This window comes from Tarenaya hassleriana, unplaced genomic scaffold (assembly GCF_000463585.1).
Source record: "Tarenaya hassleriana unplaced genomic scaffold, ASM46358v1 Cleome360, whole genome shotgun sequence".
In the NCBI taxonomy this organism is placed as follows: domain Eukaryota; kingdom Viridiplantae; phylum Streptophyta; class Magnoliopsida; order Brassicales; family Cleomaceae; genus Tarenaya; species Tarenaya hassleriana.
Window position 1 is genome coordinate 51,653 of NW_010966666.1, and position 6,000 is coordinate 57,652.

General features: G+C 44.1%; 1 pseudogene; it reads left to right on the top strand.

The window, feature by feature from the left end:
* Positions 1 to 642: 642 nt before the first annotated feature.
* Positions 643 to 3,628, top strand: LOC104822530 (annotated as a pseudogene).
* The last annotated feature ends 2,372 nt before the right edge of the window (positions 3,629 to 6,000 follow it).

Consider the following 6,000-nt stretch of genomic DNA (forward strand, 5'->3'; position numbering starts at 1 on the left):
TAGGACCAGAACCTCAGGTTTGAGTCATTATCCCACGAAAATTCCAAAACAAAGTCCTTCTTTCGTTCCTATAGTTCACCGAGAAATCCCTAAGTGACCGAGGTGCATATCATTTTGGTATCAGAGCCCGGTTCAAGGACCAACGAGGTAAGTGTTCACTTCTGCATATTTGATTTCGTATTTTGTTTTATTTTTATGCTTTTGTTTTGAAGAAAAAAAGACAAAACCGAAAACACCAAAAAGAATCTCCTTCGGCGAAGAGGTAAGTCCGATTCGTCTCATTCCTTTCAATTTTTACTTTCTGTTTTTCTTTGAATTTTGGTTTAATAATCACTTTAAGAAAAGCCAAAAAGAGTCATGTCGGGAGATGGAGAAAGTAGCAACCAAACCATCCTTCAAGCGTTGCAACAAATCCAAGAACGTTTAACACGTTTAGAACAGATTCCGCGTCGTCCCGAACCAATTCGATTTAACTTTCAAAGACAAGAAGAAGAACCGTAAAGGGATCGAGGTGATGCACCACAAAACCTTCCTCCAAGACGTAGGGCAGCTCGTGCTCATCGACATCAGATTGATTCGGATGAGGAAGAGGACTACGTGCAAGCACCACAAGTCCAACGAGGTAATGATCCAAAACTTTCAATGCCTACATTCGCGGGTAGAATTAATCCGGATGCCTATCTCGATTGGGAGAGGCGGATGGACAATATTTTCGAATGTTATGAGTATTCGGATCAGAGAAAGGTTAGATACGCAGCGGCACAACTCACCGACAATGTCTTAGCATGGTGGGATCGGAAATTAGCCGAGAGGCGTAGAGCACAATACGAACCTGTCACAACATGGAGAGAGATGAAGTTCATGATGCGTAAGAGGTATGTACCTCCCCATTTTCATCGTGACTTGCAACGCAAATATCGTAACTTGGTGCAGGGAACTAGAACTGTTGAAGAGTACTATGAAGAGTTCGAACACCTACGAAACCGATTGGAGTTAGATGAAAGCGAAGAAGCGATTATGGCACAATTTGTGGATGGATTGCAGGAGCGAATTGCTCGAAAGGTAGAACGTTTAACTTACCATGATTTGCAGGAACTTATCCATATCTCAATCCAAATCGAGCAGCAAATCGCCAAGAAGCAAGCTCGTTTTAATCGAGCAAGAACAACCTCTTCGAACCAATCGTATACACGCGGTGAGAACAAGTCCGGGACTGTTCCAACAACCAAATCAACCCAATCCGAGGCAAATATCCATGACAAAGGGAAAGGCATAGCAACATCTTCGGGATCAGGTTCTAAAGGTAACAAATCAACTCCCGTTGAATTACGTTCACGTGAGATTGTTTGCTACAAGTGTAGGGGACGAGGACATTATGCAAAGGACTGTCCAAATAATCATGTCATGATCCTTACGGATACGGGAGATTATGAATCCCTGGACGAAGAGGAGGTTAATGACGCTGAGGAGAACATAGAGTATCCGGACAGCGGAGAACTCTTGGTCACGAGGCGAGTTTTGAGCACAATGACAAACCCGGAAGAAACTGCCCAAAGAGAGATAATCTTCCACAGTCGATGCACTATTAGAAACAAGGTATGTGGCCTAATCATTGATAGTGGTTCATGTACTAACATTGCGAGTGCATACATGGTTAAGAAGCTAGGATTGGAGACCGAGAAACATCCACACCCATATAAGCTTCAATGGCTCAACAACCAAGGAGAACTCAAGGTAAATGAGCAGGTCAAAGTATCATTTAGCATTGGACGTTACCAAGATGAGGTGATGTGTGATGTTGTTCCAATGCAAGCGGGGCACATACTTCTTGGACGTCCTTGCCAATTTGACCGAGAGGTGAAACACGACGGTAGGACCAACCACTACTCTTTTATATTTAACAAGCGTAAGATATCGTTGGCTCCTCTTAGTCCGTCACAGGTTCACGAGATGCAAGTTAAGCTCTCCAAAGAAGGAGACAACAACAAAAAGGCGAACTTCTACATGAAACCAAGCACGGTAAGTAAAGCTCTACTAGATGAACGTTTGGTTTTACTAATGTTGTACAAAGAAGTGTTGAGCGCAGGATCGGATCAGATTGTATATCCCCTGGAAATTAAGAAGCTCCTAGAGCATTTTCAAGACGTTTTTCCCGAGGAACCACCTGCGGGATTACCACCAACTCGTGGGATCGAACACCAAATCGATCTTGTGCCGGGAGCACCACTTCCAAACCGTCCCGCTTACCGTATGAACCCCGAGGAGACTAAGGAACTCCAAACGCAGGTACAAGATTTATTATCTAAGGGTTATATACGTGAAAGCTTAAGTCCTTGTGCAGTGCCCGTTCTACTCGTGCCAAAGAAGGATGGGACATGGCGTATGTGCGTGGATTGTAGAGCGATAAACAACATCACAATCAAATATCGCCATCCAATACCACGACTCGATGATATGTTGGATGAGTTAAGCGGAGCAACCCTCTTTTCAAAAGTCGACTTGAAGAGTGGTTATCATCAAGTCCGCATGCGAGAAGGAGACGAGTGGAAGACCGCATTCAAGACGAAACATGGGCTGTACGAATGGCTCGTCATGCCTTAAGGACTCACCAACGCTCCTAGCACCTTCATGAGGCTTATGAACCACATACTTCGCGCCTTTATCGGTAAATTCGTGGTTGTTTATTTTGATGATATTCTCGTCTATAGCAAGTGTTTATCCGAGCATGTGACACATCTTGAGCTTGTAATGGAGACTCTCCGAAGGGAGAAGCTTTATGCCAATCTCAAGAAGTGCACTTTCTGCACTAATGAAGTAGTTTTCCTAGGTTTTGTTGTAAGCTCGCAGGGATTAAGCGTAGACGAGGAGAAGATCAAGGCTATTCGGGAATGGCCAACCCCTACCACCGTCGGACATGTTAGAAGCTTTCATGGCCTAGCTAGCTTCTACCGACGATTCGTTCGTGATTTTAGCACTCTTGCAGCTCCCCTCACATCCATCATCAAGAAGGATAAAGCATTCGAGTGGGGAGAAGAACAAGAGAAGGCTTTTGATACCTTGAAGGACAAGCTCACGAGTGCACCCGTCTTAGTCCTTCCCGACTTTGATAAGGTATTCGAAATTGAATGTGATGCGTCCGGAATTGGTATTGGGGCTGTTTTGATGCAGGAGAAAACGACCGTGGCGTTCTTTAGCGAGAAATTGAGTGGTGCAACGCTCAACTATCCTACCTACGACAAGGAGCTCTATGCCTTGGTTCGTGCCTTACAAACATGGCAGCACTATCTCCTTGGTTCGTGCCTTACAAACATGGCAGCACTATCTCTTGGCGAAGGAGTTCATCATTCACACCGACCATGAGACGTTGAAGCATCTCAAAGGCCAATCTATGCTCAAAAGGAGGCATGCTAAGTGGTTGGAGTATGTCGAGACATTTCCGTACGTGATCAAGTACAAAAAGGGAAAAGACAATGTGGTGGCCGATGCGTTGTCAAGGCGGTATGCTTTGATTTCGATCATGGAGGCTAAGATGCTTGGATTCGAGCACATCAAGGGGCTGTACCGTGATGATGCCGAGCTTGGAGACATCTATGAGGAGTGCACTAAGGGAGCTCATGGATCATTCTAAAAGTGCTCAATGCGGGAGCTTATCTTACAAGAGGCGCATAGTGGAGCTCTCATGGGACATTTTGGCGTGGAGAAGACACTTGCAATCGTCAAAGAGCACTTCTTTTGGCCGCATCTCAAACGGGATGTCGAAAGATTTGTCGCTAGATGCATTACATGCCATCAAGCCAAATCTAAGACACACCCACACGGTTTGTATCTCCCCCTTCCCATTCCTTTATCACCTTGGACTGATATTTCGATGGACTTTGTTCTTGGACTCCCTCGAATCCGGAACAAAGATTCGATTTTTGTTGTGGTTGACAGGTTTTCGAAGATGGCGCACTTCATTCCATGTGCTAAATCGGATGATGCCTCACACGTGGCTGACTTGTTTTTCAAGGAAGTAGTACGCTTACATGGATTGCCGCGGAGTATAGTGTCGGATCGGGACACTAAATTTCTGAGCTACTTTTGGAAGACCCTTTGGAGGAAGCTTGGAACAAAGCTTGTGTTCTCAACCACATGCCATCCACAAACCGACGGTCAAACCGAGGTGGTGAACCGCACATTGGCTGCCCTACTCCGAGCCACCATTGGAAGAAACTTGAAGAATGATGCACTCTAAAAGTGCTTGGACGCACTCTATACGTGTTTCGACGCACTCTAATTATGTTTGGATGCACTCTAAACATGTTTCGACACATTCTAAAAATATTTCGATGCACTCTAAACATGTTTGGATGCTCTCTAAAAGTGTTTGGACACATCTAAACGTGTTTGGATGCACTCTAAACATGTTTGAAGGCACTCTAAACGTGTTTGGATGCACTCTAAGTATGTTTGGATACAATCTAAACATGTTTCTACGCACTCTTAAAATATTTCGATGCTCTCTAAACATGTTTCGACGCATTTTAAACATGTTTTGACGTGCTCTAAAAGTGTTTTAATGCACTCTAAACATGTTTGGATGCACTCTAAACATGTTTATATGAACTCTAAACATGTTTCGACGCACTCTAAATATGGTTTGACGCACTCTAAAAATGTTTTAATGCACTCTAAACATGTTTGGATGCACTCTTAGTATGTTTTGACGCACTTTAAACAAGTTTGGATGCACTCTGATGAGGTCATCGACCTAACCATGGACACGGATGAGCACAATGGATCGGATGAGAGCAAGGAGTGCATGGAGGAGGAGCCGAGCTCGGAAGAAGAAACCAACAACACCGAGGCCAACTTTCCACCTATGCCGGAACCACCCCTCACACGGTCTAAGACACGAGCATGGCAGGCCAAAGTGAGGACTCTCATGGCACAATGGATTGAGCAAACAACCTACAAGATGGATGGAACAAGCAAGAAGACATGGTTACTTCTCGGCCTTGCCTTGGCCGAGAATGGAAGCTAAGTTCATCCTTGGAGACTTGCCGAATTGAAGAGCAGCCATCATCCTATCAAGACAAGTCTCCACACCAATTAGAGGCTTTGAAAATAGGAAAATATCCACCTCAAGGCCACCTCATCAAAATCAGATCTACAAAGAAGGAAAGAAGCCAAATTCGAGCCTAATCATCAACCACCTTTAAGGGAAGATCTTGAGCTAGCCTATGACATGAAAGTTCAGATAATTCTCTTGCCAAAAACATCTCTTGACCGTTGCTGACTCAACAAGACACAAGGCTGCACCTTCCTTTTCCTTGTTAAAGAATATTTCCATGTTTTCAATCTTTCCATTTCTTTGTTATTGCAGAAGTTTCTTTCCATTTTGTAATAATTCCTCTTCTCCCTATAAGAAGAGACGTTCTCCTTTGTTTAGGGGAGATTTTGAATAAAACTTTGAGTAATTTCGTCCATTGATCTTGGTTTGTCCGAGAAACAATCTGCTTGGTGTGTCCGAGCCCCATTCTTGGTGTGTCCGAGAAATCTATCCGTTCTCTTCTGTTTTCCTCTGTAATTTTTGACCCTAAACCTTAGAGTGAGTGTCTTAGGACCAGAACCTCAGGTTAGAGTCATTATCCCACGAAAATTCCAAAACAAAGTCCTTCTTTCGTTCCTATAGTTCACCGAGAAACCCCTAAGTGACCGAGGTGCATATCATTTATATAGGCTAGAGATTCAACCATAAATTAAATGAGAAAGTACATGCAAAGGGGGTGGGAGCCTATGCATTTAATAGGGTAGTTGGGAAGAAACTAGCTGTTGGAAGATGCCTTGAGTGGCGTGATTGGGTTGAATCCATAGACCACTTCGAATGGTGAGTGCTTTGTAGCCGAATGTGCAGCTCAGTTGTAGGCGAATTCAACATGTGTCAAGCAATCCAACCAATTCTTCAGATTCTTCCCAATTGTAGCTCTTAGAAGAGTCGCTAAGGTCCGGTTTACTACT